This window comes from Melospiza georgiana, chromosome 19, assembly GCF_028018845.1.
Source record: "Melospiza georgiana isolate bMelGeo1 chromosome 19, bMelGeo1.pri, whole genome shotgun sequence".
Taxonomy (NCBI): domain Eukaryota; kingdom Metazoa; phylum Chordata; class Aves; order Passeriformes; family Passerellidae; genus Melospiza; species Melospiza georgiana.
In genome coordinates this window covers 6,795,875-6,810,072 of record NC_080448.1, presented here as the reverse complement: position 1 = coordinate 6,810,072, position 14,198 = coordinate 6,795,875, and positions in this window count along the sequence as shown.

Below are 14,198 nucleotides of genomic sequence, written 5' to 3'. Positions count from 1 at the left end.
GGCCCCGTGGCTCTTCCCACTGTTCAGACACCCTCTTGGGCCTGACCTCTGTGTGACAGTGACCCAGGCACATCCCCAGGCTGCTCCAGACCCAGGAGTTGTTGCCTCTGTCAGTGGCTTGGGGGCCAAGAGGCAGCAGCAGGACCCTCCTGGGTGAGGAACCTGTGTGGGTTAGGCTCCAGTTCAGAGGCCAGGAAACTTGGCCAGCTCTGCTGTGGGAGATATTGAATCACTCACTCTCTCTCTCTCTCTCTGAACTTGTTTCCACCCACTCCTTCTCTTGCATAATTAGCCTATAAGCTCTCCAGGGCAGGGACCATCTTTTTATAACCTGTTTTGTGTAACACCTAACACACAATGGGGTGCCAGTCTCACCTCAGGCCTGCAGGCACCACGCTGCTGTGGATAATTAGTACTTTTTTAGGCACCACTGTAGTGCAAATAACCAGGGTGTTTTGTTGTTGTTATTTATTCTTGGCCAAGGCCTGGTGAAGGCAGCAGATCACAGAGGACTGTGGACAGGCTGAGTTTAGAGAAGAGCAGACACGTGAGCTTGTGGTGAAGATGTGAGGGCTCTGCAGACCTCTGCTTTATTCCCAGCTCAGCTGCTTCTCAAGTTACTTTTAACGTCCACTTCATTACTTCTCACCAAAGTTTCCTTGCTATGAAAAGTGTAATTAAGGACCAGCTCTTTTGAGAAGGTCTGCTAGAGGTTTGGCTAGAGCAGAAAGAGTAAGAAATTAGAAATGGCAAATTCCATTTAATTGTTCCTTGCCCTTGCACAGAGCAGAGGATGTTCTGTAATGTGTTTTGCTGTGGGTGGGCAAAAGCTGGGAGAAATCACAGAAGATCAAGTGCCAATGTGTGTGTGTGTGTGCTCATCTGACCAGCTGGGTGTGCATCACATGCGTGAGAAATGCCTTTTTTTTTCTTTAAATTCACAGAACTGCTCTTTGTTTCCTTAATCTCACCGTGGATGGCTTCCTCTCTGCGTGCCCATGCTGTAATTCCCCCAGTAGACATCTGTCAGGAATACACAAAAACGAGCACAGCTTTGATGCAACAACAGAATCCTGGAAACTAATCAAGAAAAAAAAATTGCCCTTGTAAAACTGGGTCTGTAATTATTATGGGAGCCAAGATATCGAGATAATAAGGAGACAGCCCTAAATAACTTGGGGGAATTACAGAAGGTAATAATGTACTGCACCACTGCCAGACAGGGTTAGACAGACAGAGTGGCTTTGGGTTTTGGCCTGGGTTCTGCATTGTGTTAAGGCTGCTCCAGCCCTGCCAGACCGAGGGAGGAGTGTGAGGAGTGTGAGGAGAGGGGCTGTGCAAGCTCCTGCCTTGGGCTCAGCCTTCCTGGGGCATCTGCAGCTCCTCACGCCCCTCATCCTGCAGCCTGGGGAGGCTCCAGCCCTGCCACACATGCCAGAGCAGTGAAACCTGCTCACTCTGGGGGGATCAGCTTTCCCTTCCTACGGCAGCCTGGCCTCAACATCTCCTACCCACGAGATGCCCCACTCTGTGCCAGCAAAGCTGCCCTGAGCACACAGAAATCTCTGCAGCTGCCCCCCTGCAGTGTGATACCAGAGATGCAAAATAGGCAAAGGGTTACCAAAACCCAAAAAAAAAAAAATAAAATAAAAAACCCAAGCAAAACTGTTGCTGTCTCTGAGGGAGGGAGTGTCAGCTCGGCTTTGCTGGTTATGGTAAACTGTTGTACACAAGCTCCTATCCTCAGACAGGAATCCCTGTGCCAGAAAGTCCATGTACTCCTGGAAAACAGATGGTGTGGGAGCGAGCTAATCAGGAGTGGTTGCCCTGCTGCATTTGTGTGCTGCCAGAAGAGTCAAGCCAAGCTCCTGTTGCTTTTTCACAGCCACCTTCAGCAGGGCAGGAGCAGCCCAAATTCTCCTGCTGAGGAAATTCTCCTGCTGGAGCCAGGCTGCTTCCAGCTCCAGAGAGCTCAGGCTTGGGCAGCTCAGCACTGTGGTGCAGACATATCCTTTGGGGGTAATAACAATAGAGAGATGAGATATGTCCTTTTCAGAGGGTTTGGAGCAACAGGGTGTTAAGATAATACAGGCAATCAAGCTCAAAATATATCTGGTGGTGGTTTCTAACCCTGCTGGTATTTCTCCTCGGGGTTCAGTGTGTTAGAAGAGATCAGGGGTGTGTTTTAAAGTATGCAGAACCCACAACCAGGAGTAAAGACTTCCAAGGATCTTAAAACTCATTTAGACAAACAGAAATCACCCTGTGCTGCAAAGCTGCTCTGCAAACTGGGGGGCTGAACTCATTTGGAAATTCAGCTTTTAGGTGCCATCGATTTGCTAATCATCAAGACAAGATCTCTGCATCTTTTTCAGCAAAGCAAATGCAATTTAAAGACACAAATCCACACTTATATTATTAAACTTAATGTTTCTGTTTTGCAAAGATATTCATGCTCCAGGATGGCGATGTAGAGCTGTTATCCCTTCGAGCTGACTTCAGTCCTCAAAACTGAATGTTAAACAACAACCTCTTCATTCTCCACTTAACCTTGGAGATGCACTAAAATATTCTGTGCCTTCCTTAAACAGAAGAAGAAACCCCATGAGTTTCAGGTGTGTGAGCACTGAAAATCCCAGTGAATGCCACTGAAGAGTCCCCTGTATGGCAGCACTTTCCAGAGCCACTTCCTACCTCTCCTTTAATGCCCTCGTACTCAGAACCTGGAGGAGCATAGCATGCTACTGCTAAGTGCTTTTAAATCAAGATTTTCAAAATTCTCCTGTGGTTGCCCCTGTTGATTACAAATCTGGGTTTTTCCCCCCGCCAAGACCCAGTGTTTTGGCTCCAGCACCCTCATCAGTTGTAATTACTGTGCCCTTTTACATGGAAAATGTGATCAACTTCAGCTCCTCTGAGCTGCTTCATCCACCTGCACCTGTGGCTATGGAGGGAATGGCTCATGCTGGAAATTCTGACTCTATCAGAAAGGCAATTATTAATCCTAGGAACTGCATTAAAAATATCTCCCTTTTTATTAGCACTATTAAGAGAAGTCTTATTCTTGATGATCTGCTAATCGCTTGTCATGTTAATTCCAATGTAAGGTATAAAAGCTCTTCTTTAGTTTGAGTCAAAATCATGTGTTTAAAGACACAGGAATATAGGTGATGAATTAATATGGTTGGCTGAGGGTAAATATGGCCAGGGTAGATCTCTTCACTCCCTGCTCTCTTTGAATCCTGTTTAATTCACACAGCAAAATGGCCACACACACTTTGGATTTCTGAGCACAAATGGCCTTTGCAAATCAGGAGTTTGAGCTGAGCTTGATGGGGTCTTGTGTGGCACTTACTCTATTTTTGAGTAACTGTGGGTTAATAATTCCAACACTTCCTGTAAAATACATATTTGGATGGAAATAAAGGTTGGAAATATCCCTAAGGAGGGGGCATGATAAATTCTGGCCATGGTTTGAAATGGCAGATGGTCATACCTGGATTTACACCTGGTTTGTGATGTGGGCTGTGATTTTACTGAATTTGAATGATTTGGAGACTGAGCGAATTCTCTTACCAGGCACCTTGGGCACCTGATCTCAGATTGTCTTTCCTTCCACACTGCTTGGTTCTGCCATGGCTATTGCCTCTATCCTGAACAGTCTTGTAATACACAAATTATATTAAGAGGACAGGGACATAAATAATTAATTCTGGGCTGCTGGTATCAGCCAACTCTGCCTGTCCTGCATCCTGCCACAGCTCAGAGCAGGGCTGGGATTCTGCTGTGGCTTCAGATTCAACAAAAATATCTCCTGATGAGATCAGGAGGAGCAGCTCAAAAAGTGTGCTGGTTTAAATCCTTGCTTTTGTACTTCAAATAAACTGAGGGTAAAAAGACAAAAGTTCGTGGTGTCTGTGCACAAGAGGAGAGGGAGAACAGGAGCAGTTCCCATGTCCTGCAGCAGCCCTGTGAGGCACTAAATGTTTGTCCTCCTTTGCAGCACCAGCTCAGAACCAGAGCCAGCATTCCTGGCACAAGCCCTGTGCTCAGGTTAAACCTGGCCAGGGAGCTGGGATGTGCAGATCAAGCATCACTTGTGACCTTGTTTCCATTCCCCCTGCCCTGCCTGTGTCTGCTGGGCTGTCCCAAGTCCCTGTTTGGTGCATCCCATGTCCCTGAGGCTCCTAAATCTGCTCCATGGAGCAGAGGTGGGGCACAACAGCCCCTTTTGCAACCAGCAGTGTTTCTGCCTCTGCTCCTGCCTGGGTGGCTCAGCAACCACAGCTCTCATCATTAGCAGCCACTGGTGGGTCCCAGATTTAGCCCTGTCACCACAAACCCTCTCTTTTGCTCCAGCTTTAGCAAGTGGCAACTCCCTTAATTACACATTTTTCTCCTCTCCACCCCAGCTACTGCACCCGAGGCTGGGGAGAGCAGAAAGAAGGAATCAGAGGGGGAATGTTAAATGAGGAGCACTGTGGTCCATGCTGCTGGCTACAGCCTAACTGTTCCCTGCAGCACAGTTCAGCAGGAGCCCTGGCCAAGTGTGTTGCGGCTTAGGGCTGGATTTTGGGACTTCCCCCACCTCTGTCCTTTTCTCCCTGCTCAGGGAGGTTTATAGTGTAACTCCCCTTCTCTGGCCTGCTTTGGGGTGAACCCAGCTTTGCCCTAAGCCCACCACCCTCGCAGGCATCCTCCAGCCCTGGCCGGGGCTTTCCAGGTCCCTTGTTCCTCCTTGCTCCTCTTTCTCTTTCCTTTGCTGCCCTCTATCCCCCAGCCTTCTCTGCTGCCTGGCACATAAACCTCGAATTTGCTGCATAGGCATAAAATCCTTTTGCACATGGATAGGTCAAAAAAGAAGTGTAGCAATTTGCTTGAACATGTGCACGGGCACCATTAATGCAGATCAGTTGCAAGAAATAACGTAATACAGATTTGCCAACGTATGTATTGCATAAATGCTGACAGGTGCTGACAGAAGTGTGTGCGTAAACATTTAATAGCACTGTTAATTCATAGCACAACAGTTGCTGTTGGCATGGCTTGGAATTTATTATATTTTGCTATTTATTCCTAGTCAGCTTGTTGTCCATCATCCTCCCAGATGGCATGTCTGCCGCCATTCCTTCCTCCTCACATTTATTTGCATGATGCTTTTCCTGGGAGGAAGGCAGGGTGGCTGGGAGCTCAAGTTGTGCTTTGCAGGCTCCAAAGCCTCCTTTCTTGTTCAATATAAGCCCACTCAGTAACTGTGAAGAGTTCCCCTAATCTCTTTATATCTTAATTGCTCTCTGTGAATCGGGGGAAATAAATATTTCATTCCCTTATAGATGTGTTTCCCTATTCTGTTTTTCTTTTCTAATCTGTTCAGATCGCCGTGGTGAAAATCCAGCCCCACTGAATGCAAAGGCAAAACCACCACTGATTTCAGTCCAACAAAGATTCACCTTAACTGACTCTGCCTAAAAGTCTGAGATAATTATCAAGGCTCCTTGTACAGTCCCTGTTGAAAGACACTGGCACCTCCAGCATCAATCCACCCTCCCTGTCTCAGACAGATACCTTGGGAAGGGGTGAATGGCTCTCCAGAGTTTGCCTCTGCATCCACCACAGCAGAAAGTTCAAACTCAAACTAACTTTTAGGTGGCTGTTTTTTAGTTGGGAGTGGCAGGGATGAGTTCTTGCATTGTTGTAGTGCTTCTCTCCCACAGTTGGGATGTTTCCTGATACACATATTTATAGCTGGTGTGGGATTTGTCCCTCAGGTATCCTCCTGGGAACAACACCCAGGTGGCCCTGGGCAGTGCCAGGCTCTGGCAGCAGGCTGGCACCCCTGTGCTGATCCACGGCAGTTTCCAGGAGCAGCAGGAGGAGGTGCATGGACACACTGAGCAGCCTCAGCTGGGTATTGCCAAGGGAAAAACTGAACCAGCCCGTAGGTTTCACATTTGGCTTTTCTCAGTGGAAAAACTGGACAATATCAAATGACAGGAACAGCTTTCCAAAAACATTTTCTTTCCAGCAGTGAGTGAGAGGAGCTTTTTCACTATTAATCTCCGAAGGTACACAGGAATTGGTCGTGTTTCAGGTGTGAGGGGCAGTAAATGGGGTCTCTGTGGGTCTGCTCATGGTGGTCTTCAGAAAGATGGGAATAATGAATGGCCACGTGTGACAGCCTCTAGGACATGTTCCTCATTGTTTTCCCCCAAATTCAGGGTGCTGCTCAGGAGGTGGCAATAGCAAGGACACTTTGATGGGATTCATTCCTTTAATTTCACCAGGAGCCCATAGGAGCTGCAGCGTGGGCTGGCTGTGGCAGGAGTGGTGCTGCCAGCCCAGGGTGGCCATAGGTGCTGAATCCCAGCCCTGAAAGCTGCTGGGGTGTCCTGCTGACAAGTGAGAGGGAGAGAAGTTTCTTGGCTTCAGCAGCCACCACACAGGAAAAGTCAACACGGAGAAGAAAATAAAGCCCTTGTTCCTCTGAATTGTGAAAATTGTTTCCTCTGTGGGTGTAAATGGATGGGGGATATTCTGATTTATCAGGTAAGGATCTGCTCTAACGCGCAGTAAAAGCTTCAAGTTCTGGCTGTAAGTCAGGGGTTAGTCCTTTGGGTAGTCACAGAGGAGGTTTTGCAGGGGGATCAGAAGGTAGAGCCCTTGGGAACCCCAGGAAAAATAAACACAGCCCAAAAAGCTGTGAGAGATTGTGTGACAGCCTCTGGTGAATGAGAAGTGACTGAACACCAGGTTTTTCTCTTTCACAGCCATAAACCCAGGCTAAGGAGCCTGTCCATTACATCTCTGCTGTGGTATCACTCCCCGTGTTTGACACTGCTCACATGATCTACGAACTGGGGCCTGGTTTTGATTTAGCTCTGTTTATTAACTGAGCAGTGCTGACATATTTTAGTGCAACATATAAAATCTAAGGCTTTTTCTTAAGCTGAGGAAATGAGGTTATGTGACATTGATCCAAAATGGAGGGGAGTATTTTAGGTTTCATGTTAACAGACAAGGGAGCAGAGACAGGGGAAATGCAGTTTTTCTCCTGTCCTCCCTGCCAAGTCCTCTGCAAATGGGGCAGAAACACCAGGTTTCAGTAAAGTCTGGTGCAGATTTAAAACCAGCTGCAAATGGCTTTTGATCATTTTGTCATGTGTGTGAAAGATTGTAAGAATCAGTTTAAAACCTAAAATTGAGACAATAAGAAATTCAAAATAACATCTGCTTGAGTTATTCAGCTCTGAAAAGAGTTGGATACGAATGTCCCATGGCTACAGTGAAGGTACAAGATGTTGTCCCCATTAAATGGAAGAGGAAACTGAGGCCAGAAATGGGGGAATGGTGATTGAATGGGGAGAGAAGAGGTTGGTCCTTCAGATTTTAGGAATCCCACTAGGGCTAAGGATAACTGATTAAGGAAATCTAGAGCTTTCTGGCACCAAATAGTGATCTGCAGACAGGCAATGACAGGCCATTAATAGGCCTGCTAATATGGATTTGCATTAACTTTTTGAGGTGTTTTGTAAGGCCCTTGGCTGCCTGTCAAAGCACTGAAGCTGGTGCATTGTTCCAGCACTGGAGTTGCTGCTGTTGGTGTGAGTCCAGCGCTGCTGTGGTTGTGCAATGCTCCCAAGTCCTTGCTTTTCTCCTGATTACCTCCTGAATGGAAGTCCTTTCCTTGGTTTTGATAACAGCTATTAAATTTGGCTGCACCCACTCAACATTGCTTTGCTTCTTGGAAATAGGGCAGGGGTTGTGTAACTTCCATTCATCTGTCCATGCAGAGCGGTTAATTTCCATTATTGAGGTTTCCCAACATCATAAGAGAGTTGCATTAATGGGGCTTATCTGTGATAACCAGTGCAAACTAGTGCAGGAAAATCTGTGAACAGAGCCAGCCCTGTTTCATTCAGCCTGGTGAGTGAACATTACACCATTACCCTCCACCAGCATCTCTGAGCTTCCTGCTCCTCCCACGCCTCTCCTGACCTCTCTCAGGTGGTGCTTGGAACCCACTGGCTGTACTTTGGTCCCTGTTTCAGCTGGAGCTGCCTGTAAGAGGTTCCCACCATCAGTGACTCTGGGGTCTGAGCAAGCTGTGCTGTCATTCCACCAAATTCCCTCAATTCCCACCAGGAGTGTGGGGTTGCCCATTTCCCTCCTGCAGGCAGCCCAGAGCTCACTGGTGCATCTCCCCTGTCCCATCCCTTTAGTCTCCTCAAGAAGAACAGCTGAAGGAGCTCACATGTTGCCCCATGTAATCTCACTGCTAGCTGACATTTCTCCTCCTCCTCCACTCATTTATCCCAAATCCCTTCCTTTTCAGATCCCTTCATTTCCTCCTGCTCTTGCTTTTTAAGCCTTCTCTTATGTGACTTAGTGTCTAGAACAGTTTCCCTCTGTACTTCTCTCCCCTTTCAAATCCTTCCTTAAACCACAGCCACTTCAGCAAGTCCTCCTTTTCAGAGCAGTAATCCCCAGTTATGCCAGAGCCCACAAACATTATCTGGTGTCATGTCAAGCCTGTGCACAGCCTCTGAGGGAGGCTGGGCAGGTATCTGAGAGGGAACAGAGCTTCTAAATCCCTTTGAAATGGAACACAAATCAGGCATCTCGTTCTCTTTGGTGTCAGAGCCCTGTTCTTGTCCCAGGGCAGGGTGTGGATTTAGGGACAGGATGCAGCAGCCCCATCCAGAGTGTGAGAGGTTTGTGTGGAACCACAAATGATTTGAATGTGTGAGTTAAGGGCATGTCCCCAGTGCTGAGATGGGCTGGTTTAGATGTGGCTCGTGGGGTTGGTTCTTGCTCAGTTGCTCATTTCTAGATGTGGATTTTGAGAGAGGCAGAACTCACAAGTGCTGTCTCCTGTTAGGGATCCCCCAATTGTCAGCCCCCATCTCTGCGTAAGTAACTGGGATTGCTCCCAATGGGATCAGCAGCAGCAGGACTGTGGAAGCTTTGCTTTTTGGTCACCAGCTGTGGAACAGGTTTGCTACCAGGGGCAATCCCTCTGTTCCCAGTGAGGCTGATGCTGTGAGAGTCCTGTACAAAAAGTGACATTGAGCATCGTGGAAATGTCAGGAATATTTATCCTGCTGTGCTTCTCAAAGGGAAAGAGCTGGGATTTAGGATGAGGGTAGTGTAGTCAAAAAGGGGTTTAGGACCAGGACTAGGTATGGGTGTGACCATGGGGCAGCACGTTGGTTGCTGTCTAGAGGGCAGAGCAGAGAAGTAATTCAGGTGATGGAGAGTCTGCTCCTCCATTCCCAAAAATTAAAGTGTTCACAGGGATCCCAGCAGGCCTGCACTGGGATCATAAACACCCTGTGGTAAAACCTCTGTGAGGGGGTTCTCAGGTCTCGAGCCCTAAACATGCTGTGAGCAATTCCATTTGCTCCTCACGCTGTGATTTCATTCCCAGCATAGTTAGGAGCAGCCTGTGAGTGGATGGGACTCCTGTGGCTGCTCCTGGTGCAGCTCCCAGGGGACTCTGCCTGATCAAAAGTGCTGCCCAGGATAATGTGAACTGTCAGTCATGATCAGGCCTTAATGAGTGCTGGATTCAGCTCAGTTGGAAACCCACTCTAGGGGGAAAAACCCCTCCCATGGCCATGTCTGTCCAGTGGAGTAAAACACTGGAAGGGGCTGGAATCCCTGCCCTGGGCTGGGCTGGGCTGGGGTGGGGTGGGATGCAGGAGGAGGAGGAGGAGGAGGATGAGGATGGGTGACTGGAGAGGATGAACACTGAGTGGGGACAGGCTTCCCCTTCCAGCAGCTCTGGATTTATTTCTGTTCATTCACTGCAAGTCACAATCCATTCTCTTCATTTTCATTCTTCCATGCTGTGACACCCTTAAAATCCGTGGTACATTTAACTTTTTATTTCCATTTAATACCTTTTAAAGTGATCTAATGCAGACAGATTACAGACAGTGAGGGTTACTGTCCTTTGGTGGAAATACTCTGTTTAATAAAATACTGAGAGACAGACTGGCCCCCCCATGCATTAAAAAAGAAAGATATACTACATTTAGATGCTGTGGCAGTAAAACTTTATAGACTTATCAATTTTGGACAGTCAATCTCCAGAAGTTTTCAAATCACCTTGCAAAGGCAGCCAGCTCTCCTGGTTTGGAAATCAGAACCAGTTGTTTTTGCAGTTTGCAGTATTTAATGTAGATCTATGTAAATTGCTAGGGGAGGGGGAGGAGAAGAGTTTGATCTTAAAATATAATTTGGATTGTTCTCATCTTTTCTTGTAAAGGCTGTTTTGATCATTTGTTGCCACCTCCCAGTTTTCAAACATCTCAGTCTCAAAAAGTTCTGATACTTTTAAAGATAAGGATCAAAATTTATGTATTTTTGTCTCTCAGTTCTCATGCCTTTGACATTCAGGTTTGCAAACATCCCCTATCAAAGGGCTTTAGTATCTTCCTTTTCCTTTCCTTTTTTTGTTTAATTTTTAAATGAAAATTGACATTCTCATTTAATAATGTGACTCTAGGTGCCAAGATTTTCAGAAAAAATGCCAAATACCACAATACCTACGGGAATTTGCAACCTTATTATTAGTAATGGGTGCGTCTTGCTTCTCTTCAAGTCTCCTGAGATTTTGTTGTTTCATCTAAATCCACCCAAATTCTGTGATCTTTAAAAGTGGGAAGAGTGGAAAAGTACCTCCTCAAGAGAAGAACTGATTACAAAGCATGGGTCTAATTTCCAGTTTGAAGCTCTTTAAATATCAAATATTTTCAGGTGCAAGGTTTGGTTGCCTGAAATGTTGTTTTTTCCCCACTTTTTTCTTGCTTTGCTGGTAGAATGAAGGATTTGATTTAACATTATATGCCTGGAAAAAATAAAGCATTTAATTTACATTTTACAAGGCAGTTATTGCAGGTTAATTAAATATCAATTGAGTGTTATAGGCCATATTAAGATTTATTAATAACCCAGCAGATAAATCTCCATGGAATTCAATTAAATGAAAATCACATAAAAATATATGTGCAATTTTATTCATATAATACATAAAACTTGTGAATTATTGTGCAGCATTTTACAGTGAGTTGATTAATGGGAATTAATTGCTGAAATGGAGAAAAATCAATTTAAACTTCCCGTAGCAGCTATAAGAAGCTTGGCATTCTTGTCCCACACCCTTGCAAAGCTGAGTCTGTGTCTGCACTTGGACTCTGCCATGGGATGAGTTGGAATAAATGTGCTTCCTCTCCTCTCACCTGCTTTAGCTCAGCATTTTGGGCTCAGAGAAAGGAATTAGTAAGCCAGCGTGTTCTGTGGAGTTAATTGTGCCACTGGAGCTTTGGAGGTGACAAAAGGAGCAGGAAGGTGACACCGGTGGGTGTCCCTGCTGGCCCCCAGGAGCATGGGGAGCTCTGGGGCTGTTTGACCCAGCAGATTTGGGAGCTTTTTGCCCTTTGGATGCTGTTCCTACTCTGTCCCAGTGCTCCCACGGCAGTTCTGCCAGCCAGGCTGTGCAGAGCAGCGTGTGGGGCTTTAACCAGTCTCAAGCTGTGTCAAAGAAAATACAGGTTGGATATTAGGAAAAAGTCTTTTACAGGAAGGGTGATAAAATGATAAAGTGCTGGAATTGCCTGCCCAGGGAAGGTGGTGCAGTCTCCATCCCTGGGTGTATGTAACAAAGCCTGGATGTGGCACTGGGTGCCAGGGTTTAGTTGAGGTGTTGGGGCTGGGTTGGACTCCATGATCTTGAAGGTCTCTTCCAACCTGGTCATTCTGTGAATTCTCTAAACCAGGATTAGTGAGGGGCTCAAGGCCCTTCTGGGAAGCAAAGCTTCTGACATCTCAGATGAGGTCCAGGAGCTTGTGAGAAACAATACTTTCAAAAATGTGAAAAGTTTATTAAAACCTTATCAAAAATACGACAGAAGATTGAAAAGAGAAAATATTATGGTGCCGGGGTTTTTCCCACCATGTGCTCTTCCTCACAATGGAGGTTTCCATTGTGGAAACCTCAAGGGCTCTCCACAAAGGGCCTTTTAACCCTTTAGCCCCTCCCAAAGTTCTGTCCTTCTCCTTCTTCACTGTCCAGTGGTGGAGATCATTAAATCTTGATTGGAGATCAGGTGCTGCCATAGTAACGAGTGACCCTCCCAAATGTCCCAAACCCAGGCCACCCCCTGATAACAACACAAGGGGGGTACAACATAACTATAAATCTAAAAAACTTCTCTTAACATATATACATAATATTTGCCTTCTGATTGTGAGAGTCAACCATCACATTTCTCATCTATCACAAGCTGGACTTGGAAAATATCTTCCCAATCCTCGCATGGGGCCTGGCCTGGTGCCATCTGCTCCCGGTGCATCCTGAGTTAAACACTGTCAATATGAGATTATGTTCCAATTACAGGACCAGACTGACTGGTTTAACTCCTACCATGAATCTATTTTGCTTTATTAGCATGCCCTGACTCTGTGACTGATGTACCAGACACCAAAAGAGATGGGCTCTGCCCAGAGGGCTTTGTCTCACAGGAACACGCCGGGAGAAGACCGAACGTGGCAGAAAATGCAGATGAATGAGTAACTCAGTCGAGATTTTCTTTTTAATTTGGGGATTCTTTGCCTGGTTTTGCGTTTGGCTTGAGTTTTAATATTGCTAAATTTGCTTCCTTCAGACGTTGCACAAGAACAGAGGCTTCCAGAGAAACTCAAACAGGGTTAGGCATGTGTCTCTTTGAAGTGTGTGTGTTGGGGGGTGAGCACTCCTGAGCATGGAAAACCAAGGGAGAGCCCTGCCCCAGCTCACACAACAGCTCCAGCTGAGCCATGGCCCATCCTGGAGAAGTTTAGCCATGTTGAAAATACAAGCAGGTGTCAGTCCTTGCTCGTCCTCCCTGCTCCTGCAGCAGAGATTGCCTGCATCTGTCTCCTCTGTGCTTCAGCTCTGCTTCTCCCTGCAATAGTTGTCAGGGATATTAGCATTAAATACTTACTGCCTGGCTTAACTAAGGGGTAAGATAGGATTTAATTTGTATGGCTGAAATCCAATTATATAATGGAGCCCCTGGGGGAAGCAGTTATACCTGCTGAATCTCTTGGATGAGTAATTGTGCACAAAGGCTCCTCTCCAGAAGTAGAAACAGATCTGAAATATTTTTTCTTTTCTCTTTTTTTGCTGCTGCTGTTACATAATAAGGCTGAGACCCTGAAAAGAAAAGCCAATGACAACCCAATGCAGTAGAAAGAATTAAAGCATTGCCAGGGGAAAACAAGTTATAATCTGATAAAATCAAGGATCTAACAGGAAGTCTGCAGCAGCATTAGCTTGGAGGAGCCAAAAGGCAGGGCAGCCAAAGGAAGCTTACTCATCTTTTTGGAAAATAGCACAGAGGCTTTGCTGTCTAACTTTTCCCCCTATTTCTACCATGACCAGGGAAAGGGAATCCTCTGGTTGCTTTTGTCAAAGCTTGGGAGGTGAGTAGGTATTAAAAAAGCTGAGCAGCCAGCTAATTCAGATACATCTGAAAAATCCAGCACTTAACCACCTTTGAAAATCCCTTCTGCTTATCCTGCATGTCATCTGCACCCTGATAAGCATCAGACTCACAGGTGATGATGAGCAGGACAGGAACAAAAGCATGATGAGGTTCCCAGCAAGGTTTATGAAAGCAGGCAAGCTTGTAAGGCATTAATCTCTGGGATAGCGCTGGGGCTTGACAACTCTCCCATCTGATATCCTCAGCAGCTCCAAATCCCACAAAGGAATTACTGAGGGACTGGGACTGAAGGCATCAGCCTGTTGTGCTTGTGCAAGGCTCCTCAGAGGTCAGAGGGCCAAAATCCATTCTATTTTTAAAAACAAAAAGCAAACTTTTATTCTTTTCTAATGAGCTCTGAGTGGAAAAAACAATTTCCTCAGTGTCTTTGATTCCAGGGCTACATGCAGATAAAATTGTGACTGCTTCCAGCCAGGGGAGGGAAGGCCAGAATTCCCAGTGGCACAGCGTGAGGACAGAGCCCTCAGCCTCGCTGCCTGGGCAGGGATTTCAGTCCTTGCAGAACGCAGCTCAATCCTGGTGAGGCTCCACGAGGAGGGACCTGTTCCCAGCCTCGCAGCTCCACCCAGTGGCTCTTTTTTGGCAGGATAAATCCATAATTTCAGAGGCATCAAAACTTGTTGAGGCCAGCACTGATGCGCTGTGGAG